The sequence below is a fragment of the Podarcis filfolensis genome (genome assembly GCF_964270895.1).
Source record: "Podarcis filfolensis genome assembly, chromosome: 11".
NCBI lineage: Eukaryota > Metazoa > Chordata > Lepidosauria > Squamata > Lacertidae > Podarcis > Podarcis filfolensis.
The window spans coordinates 12765796-12786717 of record NC_139613.1 but is presented as its reverse complement, the minus strand read 5'-3'; the positions used below and the strand labels follow the sequence as shown (position 1 = coordinate 12786717).

The 20922-nt window shown below is 41.2% G+C and overlaps 1 protein-coding gene across 2 annotated transcripts in view; it reads right to left on the bottom strand.

Annotated features, from left to right (window-relative positions):
* RAB27B (RAB27B, member RAS oncogene family) overlaps window positions 1-20194 on the bottom strand; it is a 117876-nt gene extending 97682 nt beyond the window's left edge. The window contains exons 1-2 of one of the 2 annotated variants that reach the window (XM_083575926.1): window positions 20080-20194; window positions 12378-12469 (exon numbers count right to left, since the gene is read on the bottom strand). The gene's annotated coding sequence lies outside the window, so the exon portion shown is untranslated. Of the gene's footprint in view, window positions 1-12377; window positions 12470-12617; window positions 12768-20079 lie in introns of those variants that run through there. The other variant, XM_083575927.1, reaches the window with a different exon arrangement.
* Between the last annotated feature and the right edge of the window lie 728 nt (window positions 20195-20922).

Genomic DNA, 20922 nt, shown 5'->3' with positions numbered 1-20922 from the left:
ACTTGAACAGCAAAAACGCAACAATAATAAATAAAACAACTAACAGTTTGCTGCCCTTGCATGACACCCAAAACAGCACCCAAATCTACAGACTGGAGTAGGTTTGATTTGTTAATGGCAGGGAACAAAAGGTGCAGGGAAAATAATATTCCCCAAGAAGTGATCTTTGAACACAGCCAACCCTAGTACACTTCAAATTTGGGTTTTTTTAAGTGTCCTTGCAAGTTACTCTACCCCTTTTCAAAAGTTAAGGGGGGGTTGTTTGCTGGGGAAGACTGACAGGGAGACTAGCAAACCCCATTTTGAACTGGACTCTATTTGAACAAGGTTGGGCCTAACTGAAAAAGAGACGGGCTTTTTTGAGTTGGGATGTCGCATTTTGAGCTCACATGACTCAACCTTCCCTTGAAATGTTGCTTTCCCCCAAAGAACGGTGTTTTGAAAGGTACTCCTTCTCTTTCTCCCATAAAAGTGAAATGTTCTCCTCCCAATCAGTCTTATGAGTAAAGCAACGGACTTAGGCACAACACCTCACTACCAAGAGCCCAACTAGATTTTATGAAGGATGTGTTGCTGGCTTCGACAGGTGTCTGCCCAGTAACACATGACGCAACATCAACGTTTCTCTGAGCATGAAGTCATGATGCTTGTTACTTTTACTAGCTGTTACTGTGAAGACGCTGTGGAGCAGGGGAGATGTGGTACTTCTTCATAATGTTTACTAAGGCCCTGTAGCGCCCAGCTGTCACTAGTAAGGATCCTGCAGGAGACACCATGTGTGCCTGCCTGGAAAGGACCCAGGAATTCCACATACTCATAGTCATTTTGCTAATAAGGGAGATAATTATGAAATTATTCCTTTAAAAAATAGTTCTCCTATGTTCCTGCGAAATATCTCTGTGAACTGGGTAATGAATTCCATTTTTGAAAGTAATTTTCCAGCCATTAATGGGTGGCCTGTTTATTATTTGTTTCTTCCCCAACATTTGATTCATAGCATAAGTGAGAAAAGCAGGATCTCGCCCCAAGGAGCTTGCAAAATAAGATCTGACAATGGCAAAACATTAGCAGCTACCTAAGGGTTTCTGTCAGGGAGGTGAGGGCAATGCTTTCTCATATCTGCTGTATAAGGTCAGTCCAGGCAGCAGCACCTCTAATTCTGATTGGCAAGTCAGTTAATGCAACAAATCTCCATCTTCACAGAGCACCTGTGGGAGCCATGAACATATCATTCAACTGACAGCAACCTTATTAAATTTAATAGGAAGGAATATGCCTTGCTGAATTAGTGATTCCAAATAAACAGAGGCTGTCAGGGAGATTTCATTTTTTTTTTTTTTAAATAATTTTTATTACGTTTCTTTTCATAATTTTGACAATTCAATACAATACAGAAAAACCCAAATACAAGAAACAATTTTTGATTTTTTTAACAAAAAAGAAAACCATTGGACTTCCCCACACCTTCCAGATCTGCGTTCTTTGTAGTAGCAATATCAGCAATTTGTTACCTTATTTCAAACCTTGTTGGAACTTTCCATTATTATGTACCCATATTCAGTATATTGTATCTTAACTTTGTTACCTTTTAAAATAAACATAAAATGTTTGATTCACATTAACTTCTTTTCTCATTTGTCATTAATTTTACCATTTGCTTAATCATATTTGCTAAAGCGTAACCTTTCCAAAAACATGCACTGTCTTAAAGTTCATACAGCTTATAGTATTTTTGCAAATAGTCTTTAAATTTTTTCCAATCCGCCTCGACTGATTCTTCATCCAAATCTCGGATTCTGCCGGTCATTTCAGCTAGTTCCATATAGTCCATCAACTGCGTCTGCCATTCCTCCAACGTGGGTAAATCTTGTGTCTTCCAATTCTTTGCGATGAGTATTCTTGCTGCTGTGGTAGCATACATAAACAAAGTTCTATCTTTCTTTGACACTTTCTGGTCTACCATGCCCAGCAGGAAGGCCTCTGGTTTCTTGGGAAAGGTATACTTAAATACCTTTTTCAGTTCATTGTAAATCATTTCCCAGAAGGCCTTCACTTTTGGGCAGGTCCACCAGAGATGAAAAAATGTCCCTTCTGCCTCCTTACATTTCCAACATTTGTTATCAGACAGGTGATATATCTTAGCTAGCTTGACTGGGGTCATGTACCACCGGTATAACATTTTCATAATATTTTCTTTCAGGGCACTACATGCCGTGAATTTTATCCCGTTGTTCCATAACCTTTCCCAGTCTTCAAACATAATGTTATGTCCGACATCCTGTGCCCATTTTATCATGGCAGATTTAACTGTCTCATCCTGTGTATTCCACTTAAGCAGCAAGTTGTACATTCTCGATAATACCTTAGTTTTTGGTTCTAACAATTCTGTCTCCAATTTCGATTTTTCCACTTGGAAACCAACTTTTTTATCCAATTTAAAAACCTCTTGAATTTGAGCATAGTGTAACCAATCTCGCACCTTATTTTTTAGTTTATCCTTACTCTGCAGTTTCCAGTTGTCTCCAATTTTTTCGATTATTTCCCAATATTTCGGCCAATAGGCCTCCATATTGGGTCTTTTTCGAGCCTTGGCCTCCACTGGTGATAGCCACCTCGGGGTTTTACTCTCTAATAAGTCCTTATATTTCATCCAGACTGCAAAAATTGATTTTCTGACAATATGATTTTTGAACAGTTTATGAACCTTAACCTTGTCGTACCATAGATATGCATGCCAACCAAAAGCATTATCAAACCCTTCCAGATCCAGGACATCAGTGTTTTCTAACAAAAACCAATCTTTCAACCAGCAGAAGGCTGCAGATTCATAATATAACCTCAAGTCCGGCAGGGCAAACCCTCCTCTTTCTTTCGAGTCAGTTAGTATTTTAAACTTTATTCGAGGCTTTTTGCCCTGCCAGACAAACCCAGATATATCCTTCTGCCATTTTCCAAAACATTCCACTCTGTCCACGATCTGTAGGGTCTGAAACAAAAATAACATTTTCGGCAATACATTCATCTTTATAGCTGCTATTCGACCCAACAAGGAAAGTTTCAATCTTGACCAAATTTCTAAGTCCTTCTTAATTTCCGACCAACATTTTTCATAATTGTCTTTAAATAAGTTCAAATTTTTGGAAGACAAATAGATCCCTAGGTATTTCACCTTTTTAACCACATTTAATTCTGTTTCTCTCTGAAACCCCTCTGTTTCTGTAGATGTCAAGTTTTTGGCCAAAACCTTAGTCTTTTGTTTGTTCAACTTAAATCCTGCAACCCGACCAAACTCATGAATAAGTTCTAAAACTCTTTTTGTACTGGGTTCTGGCTCCTGTAATGTCAAAACTAAGTCATCTGCAAAAGCTTTCAGTTTATATTGTTTCACTCCGACCTCTATCCCTTGTACCAACCGGTCCTCCCTAATCATGTTCAATAGCACCTCCAGGACTGAAATGAATAAAAGAGGGGATAGAGGGCACCCTTGTCGTGTCCCTTTTTCAATTTTAAATTCCTCCGTCACCACATTGTTCACTATTAATTTAGCTTTCTGTTCTGAATAGATTGCTTCTATTCCATTTTCAAACCCCCGTCCCACTCCCATCCCTTCCAAATTTTTCTTCATAAACTTCCAAGATATATTATCAAATGCTTTCTCCGCATCAATGAAGATTAAAACCGCCCTTGTGTTCCTATTGGTTTGCAATAGTTCCAAAATGTCAATGATGTTTCTGGTATTTCCATATAAATGTCTACCAGGGAGAAAGCCAGCTTGGTCCTTGTGAATTACTTCATTTAAGACCTTTTTAAGTCTGCTTGCTAAAATGTCTGCAAATATTTTGTAATCCACATTCAGGAGTGAGATGGGACGGTAGTTCTTAAGCTGGGTCTTTTCAGATTCTAGCTTGGGTATCAATGTGATGAATGCTTCTTTCCACGTTTCCGGTGCCCTCTTCCCCTCCATGATCTGGTTGCATACCTCCATCAAAGGCTGTGTCAAGTAGTCCTTCAAAGTCTTGTAGTATTTGGAGGTAAGCCCATCCGGGCCTGGAGATTTGCCAAGTTGCATATTCTGAATGGCACCTTCAATTTCCTGTTGAGTTATTTTACAATTCAAGATTGATCTTTTATCTTGGGTTATTTTTGGTAGTCCATTTATCCTTAAAAATTGATCTATCTCCAACTCTTTCTGAGGCCCTTGTGCATAAAGTTCTTTGAAGTATCTGTGGAAGCACTTCCTGATTTCTTCTGGTTTCTGAACCATTCTTCCTTCAATCTCTAGATTTGTCACTGTATTTAACTTTTGTCTTTTTTTCAGCTGCCAAGCTAGCAGCTTTCCACATTTGTTTGCTGATTCAAACGATCTTTGCTTCATCTGTTTGATTTTCCATTCGATCTCTTGATTTATCAGTTTAGAGTATTGTGCTTGATGGAATTTGATTTCTCTCAGCACTTCCTTTGACTTGGGATTGGTTCTCAGTTTCTTCTCACCTTGATATATTTTCTCCAATATTTTATCCTTCTTTCCATTCCAGAGCTTTTTCTTGATTGTATTTTGTTGTATCAGAAACCCTCTCATAACGGCTTTACTTGCGTCCCAGATCATTCTTTTTTCAACTGTAGTGTTCAGGTTGATTTCAAAATAGTCCTTTAACGTTTTTTGGGCCTTTTTCACAATCTCTTGATCTCTTAATAAGGTGTCATTCATTCTCCATCTGAAGGAACCGGTTTGGGTAAGTCTAAGTTCTAGTTTCAAAGCATTGTGGTCGGAGCATGTTTTTGGGCAGATTTCCACCTTTCTAGTCTTGGGTGCCAGCCCTCTAGATGTCCAGATTTGGTCGATCCTTGTCCATGACAGGTGGGCCTCAGAGAAGAAAGTTCCTTCTTTACCTAGGGGGTCTTTTGTCCTCCATATATCAATCAGATCCAAATTGTCAATCAGTTCAAAGAAAGTTTTAGGCAGTCTGCCATCTGATGTTAAGTTTTGATTTTGAGACTTATCCATATGTGTAGATACCACTCCATTCATGTCTCCCATCATTATGATGTTGTTGTAGTCCATATAGTCCAACATGGTCTCATGCAGCTTCTTAAAAAATTCTGATTTCCCGTCATTTGGCGCATATATTCCTAATATCAAAATTTTTTCTCCTTGTGTCTGGATTTCAATCGCCAAGATTCTTCCTTGCTCATCTTTAAATACAAATTTTGGTGCCAGGCTCTCCTTGGCATATATCACCACGCCTCTTTTCTTAACCTTGTCTGATGAAATAAATTCTTGGCCTAGTCTTTTGTTAACTAAGACTTTTCTGTGAAGCCTGGTCACATGGGTTTCTTGTAAACAAATAATGTCCAATTGTTCTTTCTTCAATATGTGAAATATTTTCCTTCTTTTTTCCGGAGAATTTCCGCCATTTATATTCCAACTAAGTAGCTGCAGAGACATCCTGTACTGTTTTGTTACACCTAGAGTGGTGTATCTTCTGGTCCCGAGGGTGTAGGGCCTGCTCCGCCTCCAGGCGGAATCCCAGCTTGTGGTAGAGGACAAAGTGCTGCTGCTTCTTTTTGGAGATCTTCACCGTGATCGTGCAGGAACTTTTGTAAATCCTCTGGTGTTTTTATCTTTACCTTCTTCTGCTTGTAAGTAAATGATAACCCTTGTGGAAACTCCCACCTATAACGAATTGTGTTGATTCTCAGCAGTCTTGCCAGTTCTGAATAAGTGGTTCTCAAGTCCAATAACTGTTTTGGGATGTCTCGGTAAATTTCCACCCTTTTATCTTGTATCACCAATGTATTTGCGAAATGTAGGCCTAATATTTTGTCTCTCTCTTCCCTTGATCTCAAAATTATCAAACAATCTCTGGGTCTGTCCTTCCTTACCAATCTTCCCAGCCGAAAAGCTGACACTATTTTAAAGTCAGTTTCTTCCTTAATGCCCCAGAATTTTGAAAATTCTGTTGTCAAAAATCCAATTAAATCTTCTTGTTCAATTTCTGGGATTGCTCTTAATCTGAGGTTATTCTCACGATTTTTCAATTCCACCATCGAGAGGTAGGCTTGTTGTTCACCAATTTGTTTATGCAAAGGTTTAACTTCACCTCTAACTTCCTCGACCTCTTTTCTAGCTGCCGTTGCAATTTGAACAGCTTCCCCAGCCAAATTACGGTTTTCTTGTGTAGCTCCTTGCAATTTTTCAATTGCTTGTGTATGCTGGGAAACCTGATCTGTCAATTTCTGGATCGAAGATGTAGCTTGGTCAATTTTTGATGATTGGTTGTCAACCTTTTGATTTAAAGCTGCCAACTGCTCCAAGATTTGTTTCAGAACTCCCTCAGATGCTCCTGCTGCCATATCTTCCTCTGCTGGAATTTTAGACTTTTCGGCTTCTGCCTTTTGTACGCCCAGCACAGCTGGAACTGATGATCTGCGTCCCTGAGTCAAAGTTGTTTGTACAAGCTGTGCCTGCTTTTTTTCCTTTTCCTTCTCCTTAGCTTCCTTGGCTTTGGCTGCTCTTGTCTTTCCTGTACCACTCATCAGTCAATGTTCAAGGTCAAATTGTTATTGTCCCATGGGAAAGACAGATCCAATTTAAAAACAATCCAGTGAGAGAGAGTAAACATAAAAAGCTGTTCCCAGGCCTTATATTCCCAAAATCCTCTAGGGGGAGTACCACCAAAGTTTCAAAAAGAAGAAGGCAACTTTTCCGCCATTAAAGTCCCCTGTATGTTAAAAAGCAGAAATGCAATAGTCCCAAATGGTAATAAACAAGTCCTGCAGAGTACTTTAAACTTTTAACAAAGTTTCAAAAAGGTGCCTACAATTTGTATCCAGTCCAGCTTGTTAAAGCTCAAAAGCTCAAGGGTATCCATACGTCTGTAAAAGTTTGTAACAATTTGTAACAGTTCCGCAGTTAAACAGTTTCCCCTCCAGCAGCCCGACGATTTGGAATTTAGCTTTGAATGATCTTACTGGGGAGGATCGCTCCAATTTTCCTTTTAAAAAATTGCTCACAAATAAGTCTATCTTTTCTCGTTAACAGTCACTTCTGAAAGTGCATGAAAGTCCCTCTTTAAAACATCCCTTTTCAGCCGCTTTTCGCTTCTCTGATCCCTTGCTTTGATCTTGTAAGCAGCTCCGGGAGGCGGACTTCCTTTTTAACGTCTCCCGGTTACAGCCAAAATTTTTTTCAAGAATTTACTGCCGAATTTAACGTCCTTACTCACGGGTTTGTTGTTTCAGTCGAATCTTTAAAGGAAGAAAGGTCGGCGCTCATCTGCAACAGCTGCGCGGCTTCACTCCCGCAGAAAGAGCGATGAACTCACAGCACCGCTACCCCTCTTTCACTCCGGAGCCCCTTATGGGGTTCCTTTCGCGATTTCGGGGTCGCTCCAGGTGCCCGCCGAGTCCCACGGCCACGAGCTCACTCTGCTCGTGGTTTTTCTTGATGGGTCGTCGCTGTGCCGCAGCGAAACGACCCTTTCCTGCGGAGCCCCTCTTCAGACTAGAAGAGGACCGCCATTACAGTTTCGCGCCGCCTCCGGAAGTCTGTCAGGGAGATTTCAGGTCTATTTATGTATTATACCCTCAGGGGTCCCTTCCAACTCTACAAGTCTATGGTTTTATCCTACCTTTACCTAGTGTGATAGCACTTTTTAAAAATCCAAGGACTAATCAGGTTGTGTATGTCCTTTTAGAGATATCCCAGCAGTTCAGAATCTTTCATCCATTCATCCAGGAATTTAAGGAAAGGCTATTATTCTTATTCATGGGGTGCCTTCACTGTAGCATGTAGCAATCTAGCATTTGTTGTTAGTACCACTACTGGAAGCAAACTCTGCCACTGCTGTTATTTTTGTGCTTACAATGTTGCCCTTTTCTTTAAAGTATTTTGTGATGAGCTGTTGTTGAGGTTAAGTAAACTAAATCAGTTTAACTGAACTGGACATCTACCACTGCAGGGCTCACACTTTCCTTTTTTTTTTAGTTTCAATCAGTTCTGCACTTCAGTTTAGCACAATTATGTGCACAAAGATGTTACACTGGATGGAACAAACACCTGTCTGATATTATGGCTATCAGGTGCATATCTTTTCAGCATCTGGATTCCAAACATGAGCCTCCATCCACACTTCCATTTCAGATTTCATTAAGTAGCATGGTTAAGTGATTTCGATGGAGAAGCAGATATTTCTAGTAAGATGAAAGAGATCACTCATCTTTCCTTACAGAGTAAGAGCCAGTGTACATGAAGCAATACTAACAAACTTCAGAGTTCCTCTGCACAAGCGTTGATTACACAAATAGATCATCTCCCCCAACAAATGACCTTCCCCCCAAAATACAGTTGTATCCAATGCTGGCCCAGCAATGGGACTTCCATTTCCTCTCTCTCCCCCACCCCCCGCATCTGATAAAAAAGGCCCCCAACATCCCAGAGCTGATTTTGACGGTGTCTGTGTATGTGTGGAGGGGACAGGAACTCTGTCTTGCATACAGAAGTGCATTGCATCAGCAAAGCTGGATGTCGCCCATAGACATGAGAGGGAGTGCCAGTCAGTCAGTGCAGAACTATCCATGTGAAAACAGATGGACAACCTGTGGCCCCCTGTCTTAATTTTGTGCATCTCCTGGCATCTTCCTCCTCATATTTCCTGGCTTTTTAAAGAGCCTCCCTTCTGCATACTTTCAGAAGAACCGGAAGGGGCAGTGTAGGGTTTTGTGTGCATGTATGTATACAGAGCACACTGAGGTCAGAAAGGAATTACTTTCAGTCGCATACCAGAACAGTAGCTGCATTGGTTTGTTGTCGGCACACGCAAAAATCCTCTGCCTACTTCCCTTAGAGTAGCCCCATTTAATCCAGCTTACTTCTGAGTAGACTTGCATGGGAGTTCTAACTTCAGGTAGCTATGATGAAAAGTGAAGCAGGGTGGTCCTTGCCATGGATTAGTTAAGCCATAGTGCCATGAAGAAGAAGAAGAAGAAGAAGAAGAAGAAGAAGAAGAAGAAGAAGAAGAAGAAGTCCATCATTAGCTCTGGCTCTGCCTCTCACCAGCAGACATCCCTGACACCTGTTGGGTGCTGTTTGATATAAAGTTCCTATCATATCAGTACACATGCATGGAGTTGCTGTTTTCCACTGAGTTTACTTGCAACCTCATTTGAATTCAGGAATACTCCATCCTACAGTTGTTTGAGGAACATTTTTTGTTTTCTGTTTTCTTCTTCTGCAATTTTAACACCGTTTTCGAATAATGCATGCTGTTCTATCTGGTTTATACAGTGTTTGGATAGTTAATTTGGATTTGCAAATTGGTCAAAGCAACAAAAAGAGATGGGTTTGACTCGGAGAAAGATTTCAGCCGCCTTGGACACTCCAGCACAGAGTTTTTGGGTTATTCTGCGGGAAGAGCTGTTCTATGATCCTGCCAAGCCAGTAGCCACAAGGCCATGGCTACTGCCCCATTATATGGCTGCAGCTTTAGGCTCAACAAGAAAGATAGCCAACAGCACAAAAACTGCTGCAGGAAGGAAAACTTCCTTTTATGATAGGAACTTTAAATAAAACACAACCCAACATATGTTTGTTTATTAGCAATTAATGGGTTATCTTGGATGCAATATTTATCCTATTTAAATGAATGACAGTTCTCTTTGTGGTTTTTTAAAAATGGATCAGAATGGCACCCCTTTTCATTAACTATGTTTATTTAGGAAAAATAATCAAAGAGACATAGTGCCCCATCATAAATGGTTGACACAAAATTTAAGCAGCTGAATTTAATACAATATAGGCAACAGACCATTTATTTTTATTGTCAGGAGAAAATCAAGATTTTCTTTTGCTGCCCAACAACAGATGGGAAAATATCTAAAGTTTCTCTTATATGTGAATAAAATGATATGGGCACATTAAAAGATAGAGAAACATATGGGCACATTAAAGGATGGAGACGTTTAAGTATATAATATACAACTTACAGCACAGGAGAAGCTATGGAACTGGGATTTGAAGTTTACAGCAGGTTATACGTTGAAAGAAAACTATATGAAAATGACGTATCGTTGGTAGTTAACTCCCAGTAAACTAGCTGAAATGTACAAAGCAAGGTCAAATACATGCTGGAAATGTGAGGAAAAAGAAGGCACCTTTTATCATATGTGGTGGACGTGTAAAATACTAAAAGATTTATGTGAGATGATATATAGTGAATTTTCAGAAATGTTTAAAATAACTTTTTCTTTAAAAACCCAAAACTTTTCTTTAACAAATTCTAGGTGCCGAAATTCCAACGGATCAGAAAAAAACTATTTGTATGCAACCGCTGCTGCTTGGATATTTCTAGCCCAGAGATGGAAAGAAGATAAAGTCCCTACCAGAAAAGAATGGCAGATTAAGTTGTTGGATTATGCCAAAATGGCAAAAATGACCAGAAGAATCAGAAATCAGGAAGAGCAAAATTTTAATAAGGAGTGGGGAAAATATATAATTTACCTTAAAAACTATTGTAAACAATTACATTTATTAGTAGGATTGGAATAACTCTTGAAGTTTAATGTTGAACTTCCACAGTCACTTACAGACTCACTGTTAAAACCATGTTTATGGAAGACAATTGTACTCAGCTACGAGTGATTGCTAAAGAAGAAGAAGAAGAAGAAGAAGAAGAAGAAGAAGAAGAAGAAGAAGAAGAAGAAGGGGGACATTTAATAGATTCGGATTAGTACAAGATGCAGGAGCAAAACATTATACAAGGACCCACAGAGGGGATGAGGGAAGTCCAGGAGACTCTTCAGAATTCTCTTTTTATGTTGGTTGTTTGATAACTGTTTGTAAATTTCAAAATCTGAAAAAACTAAAAAATTTTTTAAGAGACTTGTTTAAGGTTTGTCAAACTATCCCTCTGCCATCAGCTCCTGTTAAAACCACAGTGGTACCTTCTAGTCTGGGTTGAACTAAACCAGGGTTGGGGAACCCACGGCCCTCCAAATGATGTGGGACTACAGTTCCCATCAGCTCCAGCAAGCATGGCCAAGGGTCAGGGATGATGGGAGCTGGAGTCTAACAGTTTCCCCACCCCAGAATTAGACAATGGCAGCTGGTCCGGGGCTGGTAAACCACAAAATGGCTGCAAAACAGCTGGGAGGAGCTGTGATTGACAGGCCAATAGCTGGGGTGATGGGCTGGGTTCTTTTTCCACCCTTCAGTTTCCTCTATCCCACCTGCTTCCTCTCAAGCCAGGGATCTTGCTGCCTCGCAGGGGAAAGAGGCAGGGGAAAAGGTGGGCTGCAAGGAACCACAGTGGGGAAGCACACCTCTTTCCTCTTGCCACTTCTCTGTTGAAAATGACAGCATACCCCAATAGTTCAGATCCACTGATCTAACTCTGCTGCTGCACATCCAGCTTGACTCCCTTTCTTGCAGAGAAAGCCACTTGTAACTGAACCACGCCTGATGCACAGAACCAAAAAGGAGCAAACTTAAGCATGTAAATAAGATTCGCTTCTGATTTAACATGCAAATAGTACACCTCTTGTTGCAAGAGAGTGGTATTTTGAGGGAGAGTTGGGTTCAAGCAATGTTCCTTGTCTCTCAACATGCAGGCCTGCGCATATGATTCTTTATGAGGATGTTTGTTGCTCCTGTGTTTTCATGTAAACTAACCTGACATATGGTTTCCTAGAACGGCAGAGTTGGAAAGGACCCCAAGGGTCATCTAGTCCCAGCCCCCTGCAATGCAGGATTGGACCCTTTCACCTCTACAGCACCACTGATAGTCTAATTTTTAAAGAACTGTCGTGGCATGGCACAAAATCGCCAGATGTTTTTCTTGGGGGTGAGGCTTGTCTCAAAATAAAAATTGGGCCCTTTGGAATCTGGCCCACAACCTGGGCATGTCAAAGTAGTTTGAATAAAAACTATTTCATTTCACTGAGGACAATGGAACCAAACTGGAATAAATTCAAGTATTTTGGTTTCCCACGCTCACTAGTTCCTTCCTGGTTTTAACACAAGTCATTCCTCTTTCAATTGCTTTATCCCCTGCCCTCCTTTCAGTGGCCATGGAGAACACAACAGAAAAAATAATAATGATAATTGCAAACAGAAAATCATCTCTGACCATACATAAACAAGCAAAAAAAGCACATGACCCATACTGGACTTTGCAAAGACTTTTTTTGCCATGTGTTATAACAAATATAAACATTTTATTTCATAAGCTGCCCCCACAAGAGGACTGGGAGGTTTCTAGAAAAGGGGAATGTGCTTTGTTTTGGTTTGAGGCTTGGTGTGTGGTTCTTTTTGCAAAAGATGAAGGTGCAAAAGCAGTAGTGACAAGCTATGCAGGGGAGATGATATAAAAGCTACTTACACTTTTTGGTGTGAAATAATCCCTCTGGATTCTGCCAGCTGGAAAATAATTAGCCCATTTCTTAACGGCACTGTTGCTTCTGTCTGCTCTCTCTACGGACGCAAGAAAACACAGGTATGAGAGGAGGGAGGGGAAAATGCTGCCACTGGTGTTCTGCCGCTGCAGCTAAACTCTGCTAGCCTCTGATAAAGCAATTGCCAGGTTAAGGATGCTGAGGACGGCAAGCAGATAAACAGGTACCTTGGCTTTCAAGAGGCAAAGGATGCTCCTGCGGCGGCTACCCTTCGTCTTGTGTAACAGCGAGAGCCGCTCTGTCTCTGTACCGCTGACATGCTACCAGCCAGCATTTCAGAAAAGGCGTCTGGGAGGTCCTAGTGCCAGGGTCTGCAATGTCGCCCTGTTGCAACCCGACTCCTGGCATGTTTTCAGACAGCTCCAAGTTGCCACGGAGGGCAGAGAAAAAGGGATCAAAGGCTTAAGTCGGAAGAAGTCTGACAATTCAAAACCAGCCTTGCAACTCTACAATCCTACGGTTCTACTAAGCCAAAGAAGCACCTTTCTTTCTTTAAAAGAACAAAACTCAGTGTTTGCTCCAGTGCTGAAGAAGACAAGGGTACGCTGTCCAAAGAAAAATGGTTTTTGAGGCTCACAAAAGCTGCAGCCCCTAAGTTCACTAGCTGCAGAGTACTTTTGGGTAAGCATGCAAGGATTGTGGTGCAAATTTTCTTGGAATAATGGGGTGTTGCAGGGGACGGGCACAGAATAGAGCCTCACATTGTTTTATTTCCCCCCCCCCCGCAAAGGCACATCAGACGTCTCTCCAGATGTTGGAGTCCAACTTATTGTTGCAAGGCAGGGATGGGGCTCCTGCTGGAGACCTATGGTTCTTGTTTGTGTACAAATCCCATCAGCTCCAGCCAGCCTGGCCAGTGGTCAGGGATGATGGTAGCCATAGTACACCAGTATCTGAAGGCCCACAGGTTCCCATCCTTGGGCTACACAGAGACAAACATTCTCTTTCTTTTTCAAGAAAATTGAGTGTTGGAGATGGGGAACACATAGACACTCTGATCTAACAGAAGGAAACACATAATAATAAACAACACATGTGCTATAAATTTGCTTGGGCAAAGGACCAGTCAAGGTTGAGAGAATCAGAGCAAAAGCTGGATTCAGGCCTCCCTCTTGTTAGTGGCACCTGATCGAGATGAAGTTTTGAGAAACAACAGTGTTTCATTGTTGTTGCTGTCTGCAAAAAGACACATTGAAATAGTTGGTCATAAGAATAAAAGAAAATTACAATAGTTTGGAGATGGTATTTAACATCAGTCAGATTAAATAAATGCTTTTGAATTATGGTGCTGGAGGAGACTCTTGAGAGTCCCATGGACTGCAAGAAGATCAAACCTATCCATTCTGAAGGAAATCAGCCCTGAGTGCTCACTGGAAGGACAGATCCTGAAGCTGAGACTCCAATACTTTGGCCACCTCATGAGAAGAGAAGACTCCCTGGAAAAGACCCTGATGTTTGGAAAGATGGAGAGCACAAGGAGAAGGGGATGACAGAGGACAAGATGGTTGGATAGTGTTCTCGAAGCTACCAGCATGAGTTTGACCAAACTGCGGGAGGCAGTGGAAGACAGAAGTGCCTTGCGTGCTCTGGTCCATGGGGTCACAAAGAGTTGGACACGACTAAACGACCAAACATCAACAACAGATTAAATAAAATAAACAAGGAATATTCGGTGTTATGTTGGAGGGCATGCCAGGAAACTGGGAACTATGTTCACATGTGGTGGGGGTGTAAATACGTACAATTTTTTGTTAAAGGATGCTTTAGGAGATAACAGAAATCACTGGGTTAAAGCTGACGAAAGCCCAGAAGTAGCGTTATTATCAATTTACGATGGGGGAGAAGGTTTGCAGGCTATGAAGGGCTTGCTCACAAATTTATTGACAGCTGCACGAGTTATTATAGCTAGGAAGTGAAAAGGGCAAGAGGAATATAAAATGGAAGAATGGTATATAAATAGGTGTGGGATATAGCCATTAATGATAAATTAACATGTGCCATTAAGGTAAGACAGGGAATATGCAGGAGAAATGATTTTGAGGAGATATGGAGGGTGTTTGTAGAATTTGTACTGTTAAAACAGAAAGGGGATCAAACCATCTCAAGAGGTGTTGAAATTTTGGGAGGTTGGATAGTTACAATGGAATGGTCTCGGTGGTGGGGTGCACATTTTTATTCTTAGTTATTTATGATTATTACTTATTTTCCTAAAAAATAATAATAATAAAATAATGATAATAACAATAATAAAGAAGCAGTTGATCATTGCTCTGGGGAAACAGGTAGTTTTGCCTCCGCCCCTCTCTATTTTTGAAGGGCTGCATGAGCACTCGTATGGATAGGCAACATTCTTAAAAATACACAACTCTGTTAAAAACAGCTCCAAAACTGCTCAAAGACATGTGTTTATTTGCACTGATACTCTCCAACAAGCACTTCTGATTATAACACCAAAACGTACACATGTCTGTTGAAGCAGCAATCAGTTTGTTCAGCTGGCTACAAAAATTGGCTAAACCTGAGGAAGAAAAGAGTTGACCAGAAGTTTGACAATAATAATAACCACAAACGTTTCAGAGACTCTCCAAGCCTGAAAGGCTATAATCCATACATGCTCTGGCATAATAAAAGAAGGCCTCTTCTAATTTATTAAAACCACTGTTGTTTTTTTAAATCACAAAATGCATCCATCTTTCCTACTTCCCATTCTGTTTCCAAGGTCTGCTACATATTTGTTGTTTCTCTGTGGTGTATCAGTCCCTTAAGGCTGATGTTTTGGAATAATTTCTCTTTATTGCTGCAGGCAGACAAGACCCACCCCTGCCACACACAATATTTCTCCTGACTAGACCTACTGCATCCTGGCTTTTCTACATGCTTTTAGAACTGACAGCTTGCATGATTAGTTTTACTCTTTTATTAGTGTTCAACTATTTTAAAACGAGCCTGTTGTTAGTGTGATGTTTATGAAAGTTTGTGTCAATTAACATCTATTCACACATTTTTAATAAGTAGCCTATTTCTTTTTGATACAATGGCACTTACTCCCCCTTCTTTCTTCACTTATTTATATTATTTACAAAAACAGATGTCTTTCCAGTCCTGTTTCTGAATCTTGTACTCTTAACATGCAGCAAAAACTGCTCCATCTTTCAGCAAATGCAACATTCTGTGATATCCTAAGTGTAGGTGGGTTCCCACAAGGCAAGACACAGCGACAACAGCAAGAACCTTTATTCAACTACATAACTGGGAAACAGAGACAATGAACTGCTTATATACATTCCTGAAAGCCTGTGCCACTCCCACTCCCAACGTGATTGGCTGTCTAAACTTCCAAGCTGCGAATCACGACTCAGAGTTCAAGGGCCAATGGCAGAGGTCCAAATCCTAAAATGTTCTGTGATTGGACATCATGTATCGAATCAGAACACAGGAGCTCAGAAGCCTTAGTGCAGACTCAATCTCAGGCAAACACAAACCACTAAATACGTAACAACCGCCTTTCTCTCTTTTGAACTAGTTCAGTTAATTTACCCATATCGGCCAAATCCATACAATTTATTAACCACTCCCCCTCTCTTGGAGCTTGTTGACACTTCCATTTTCTAGCCCACCAGCTTAGCAGCTACCAACAGCAAATATCCTAATGGCTTCAGATTCTTTACCAATTCATTCTCAATGACATTAAACACAATCAACACTGGGGTAAGTCTCAGAGTGGCCCCTGTTAGATCAGAGACAGCCTGTACTGTTTGCCTGCAATAATTACCGGTAGTTACGATTGGACATTTCCACCATATATGGAGCAAATGTGCATTTCCTGCTTGTTATGTACTGAGTTGAATAGGATCCAAACTGCAGCAGTCTGATTGGTCCTAGAACAATAGGATCCAAAAGGCAGCAGTCTGATTGGTCCTAGAACAATAGGATTCAGAATGCAGCAGTCTGATTGGTCCTAGAACAATGCAGCAGTATGATTGGTTGGCAGGAACCACCCAATCATGCTCCAGATAGAAGTGAATCCACAACCTGATTGGCTTACAGTAGAATTCTGGAATTAGCCAATCATGTGCAGCCCATTGTGTAAATAATGTGTATAAAGCAGATACTTTGAGGGGACTTTCATTCATTCCTCCTCACCACTATGAGCTGAATAAAGAGCATGAAATCACTGAGTATATTTCACTGCTGGGCATTTCCAGCATGTAAAATCTGTTCTGTTCAGAACTGAAGGCTTTAAGTACTGCCTCAACATTCATTATACCACGCTCCCCTAATTGATAAACTTAGCAACTCAACCAGACTTCACATCTTTTTCTATTGTTGATCGGAGATAGTCCATCTCAGATAACATTTAGCTTTGATTTATCTTTGCTGTCCAAATTCCAGAGCCTGAAAGGGGTGTCACGGTTGCATGCAAGAAGCACAGGTTTGTGCATAAGCTGCACAATTCATAACAGTTGCCTCCTGCAGCCTCGCTGTTGACTCTTTATTTGGATATACAGAAGTGCCTGCAGGAACTACTGAACTCTGGGAGTTGTAGTTTTTAGAATGAAACATCACACAGAGAGGCACACATGCCTCAATTTCTTTCCCAAATCATGTTGTAAGGCTGTCTTGCTCTCTCTCTCTCTCTCTCTCTCTCTCTCTGTGTGTGTGTGTGTGTGTGTGTGTGTGTTTTCTAGATTACAGAAGGGCCTGAACTTATTAAAACTGCCCAGCTTCTGGGCAACTTAATTTAGAAAGTGCATTTTATTCTTGTGCTTGCATGCAGCTTCCTGGATTCAATGGATTTAGCTGGAGTGGGTCTGTGAGGGCAGCTGAACTAAAATGACCACTGCTGCAACTTGGGCTTTGCACGAACTTCTCCCCCTCCGCATACGCTCCCCCTATCTTCTTGGAAATTCAAGCCAGCAAGTTGCTGACAGAAAATGACTAGCTGTGGAATGGGTTGTAATAACTTCCACTGCAGTGTTTTAAAGCACTTTTTAATAGACCCGAGGCTCAAATTACACATAGATGTGCTTTTTCTTTTTCTTTAGGGGAATGCAGTCACAGGGAGTGGAGAAGTTGATTAAGGCAGTGGCATTAGGGGAGCAGGCGCTTAGCAATTTCCTCCCCCCCCCAATCATTCCTCAAAATTGCCATTGGGGGTCAATTTGACTATGAAAATCACAGGTACAAACTGATTTCTCAGTAGTGGGGAGAGGGGGAGGTGACAGGGATTGCAAAATGATTCTCAAGGTTAATCTCCCCCCTCCATTAACATTACTGCTAAAATAAAAGTCGCACAATCCTTTTTTTTCTTTTTTAAGGAAGATTAGATATGAATATTTAGTTATGCTGCATTAGTCTTAGGCTAATGTCTCCCCCACCCTGCATCCCCACCCTAAAATATGAGTATTATATACAATAAATTGCTGCTGTAGACCATTCTTTTTCTCAGTCACACAGGCAAACACAACTCTCTCTAATCCAGCAATCAGAATAAGATCCACTATTTGACTATTGATTCAAAACCCTAAAATGTATTTTATACAATTGACTTTTTATTTCTATTCTTTATATATCATATTGTTGTTTTATTGCTCTGGCCGATGGCTGACACAAATAAAGATTCATTCCTTCATTCATTCATTCTCTAATACAGTGTAATAATGATAGATATATTTTCATTTACACCGGCAGGGCTCTTTTTTTAAAAAAAAGGATAACACATTTTTCAAAGGAAACAAAGACTGTTTAATACTAATTTGTATAGAGATATTACTTTTCTCTAGATTATGGCTAAATGGCAATGTTAACAATATTGATTTGTCTTAATATTTAAACGAACATGCTTCCCCCCCCTTTTAAATGTATTTTTGCATATTTATTATATGTTTTTGTAGTTATATATTAACAATGGGACCATGATTTTGACGATGGTGAAGACGACAGTGAGGATGATTTCGTTATTTCATTTCTGAGTCACTTCCCATGAGACAGTTTAAAGCAACAGAACATACATAAAATCAATTAAATCCAGCATAATTGGATTTGTCTTCACCCAGGCCTTTGGCTGAGTGGATGCCTTTCCTCCTCCTACACGACAGCAATGAAAATTACTTCTGAGTAGGCATGCATAGGATTGCACTGCCATGCTAATATTAATGGCTTTGCTACTAACTTTACTAATAACATTGTTCTGTCACTCGTCAAAAATAGCAATAACAACAACCACACTTTCCACAGCAAATAAAAAGCAAACCAATGCAAAAATTCAGGATTTTAAAAGAAATCCAGAAATAAAAAGACCTGCGTTAGAAAGAACGTGAATTCCTGCCACTGTTTGTGCCTTGTGTTTGGGCAGTAAGTGAAACACTCACATTGGTGCCCAAACACAGCTACCTTAAAATCATGAATTTTTGCACTGTTTTCCTGTCAAAAGATTGGAATCAAAATAAGTCTCATCTCCAGATTCTGGATAATATTCAACTATGTTTTTATTCATAATACTAGATCCACTGAAATGAGTGAACGTGACTAAGTTAGGCCCGTTAATTAAAATGAGTAAAACAGCTGAAAACCACCTGTCTTAACTTTTTAAGTTAACCAGCAAAGCCGCCTTTTCCTACAGTAGCACATCGGCTGCTGCAAGTCCACTCAAAAGCAGTAAAGTAAAAGCCCTGCACTTATGGTGAGGTCAGGGGAGTAAAACCAAAACCACTTGCCTTTTACGTAGGTCAGAGCTTTCCAGACTTTTCATGTCGGTGGCACACTTTTTAGACATGCATCATTTCGTGACACAGTGATTCAGTTTTGCACCATTTCGCCACGCAGTAATTCAGTCTTACTAGCAAACTGGAGGTTAAAATAACCCCTTTGGGGAGCGTTTGTGCAACACACCTACACACTGCAGCCGACACACTAATGTGTCGCGACACACAGTTTGGAAAGCTCTGATGTAGGTGGATCATCACAGTAAAAAGGTAAAAGGACCCCTGGATGGTTAAGTCCAGTCAAAGGTGACTATGGGTTTGGGGCGCTCATCTCGCTTTCAGGCCAAGGGAGCTGGCGTTTCTCCACAGACAACTTTCTGAGTCATGTGGCCAGCATGACTGAACTGCTTCTGGCGCAACGGGACTCCATGACGGAAACCAGAGCGCATGGAAACGCCGTTTACCTTCCCTCCGCAGCAGTAGCTGTTTATCTACTTGCTCTGGCATGCCTTCGAACTGCTAGGTTGGCAGAAGCTGGGACAAAGCAACAAGAGCTCACCCCATCGTGGGGATTCGAACCACCAACCTTCTGATCAGCAAGCCCAAGAGGCTCAGTGGTTTAGACCACAGTGCCACCCACATCCCTTAGTAGTGCAGGAGTGAGGAACTTGTCACCCTCCACCTGCCACTGAACCACAACTCCCACCATCCCTGACCATCATCCATGCTGGCTGGTGCTGAGGGAAGCTGTAGTTCACCCATGTCTGTGGCGCCACAGATTCCCCATCCCTGTGTGAGAGCATTTCGTTCATGGAAGACTGAGGGAACTCTGTCCCGAAAACTAGCCTGAGGTAAATAAAACCCAATAAGCAGCAACACAAAGTAAGTGGTCTTCATCAAGTCCCTTCTGTTACAGAAGGATCACCTCAGAATGGACATCTCCTTCTCAGCGTATGCAGCTGGGTCTCTAGGCAAATCACAGGCTGCTCAACGGCCATCTTGTGCATCCAAAGTGGTTCAAAAAGCCAACTGCCCTAACCTTCTTGGAATGGAATTTATTCAAATGAGCCTGGCAGGGACTGCAATGCCATTTATCCTTCTATCTATTGAAGTGCAGAAGGAAGCATCGTGTTCCGCAAAGCACCCAACCTTTCCCTCATTGCTCTGGGTTTATAGACAAGGGTCATGATCTTAACATGTCAACTCAGCCTGCTGAAGAATGCCTCCACATTAGCGAAGCATTACAGTGGTCTGCAGCATTTAAATCACTAAAGGTATTTTCCCAGTAAACACAGAGAAATGACACAACGTTGTGCCCGTCCAAATTCTGGCAACTGTTTTCTGTACTGGTTGAAGCTCATCCCCAATATTGGGAAATGATCTATAAAGAAGATGTTTAAAATAACCTTTGTTAAAAAACCAGAAGCTTTCCAACTAGGTATTACAGGAGTGCACTTACCAAAATCACAAAAGAACTTAGAGTGGTATCTCGGATTACCGTATTTTTTGTCCTATAAGGCGCACCGGCCCATAGGACGCACCTAGTTTTCAGGGGGGGAAATCAAGGGGGGGGAAATGATTTCCTGTGCACTACTCCAAGACCTTCTCTCTGCTTTTGCGGGAGGTGGAGGAATTCCCCCACCTCCCGCGAAAGCCCACAGGAGCCGCGACTCCTGCGGGCTTTTCGACCAGGAGGGAGAAGGGACTGAAACGGCCAGTCAGTCCCTTCTCCCTCCTTGGGGAAAAGCCCCCAAGAGCTGCGCGCTCT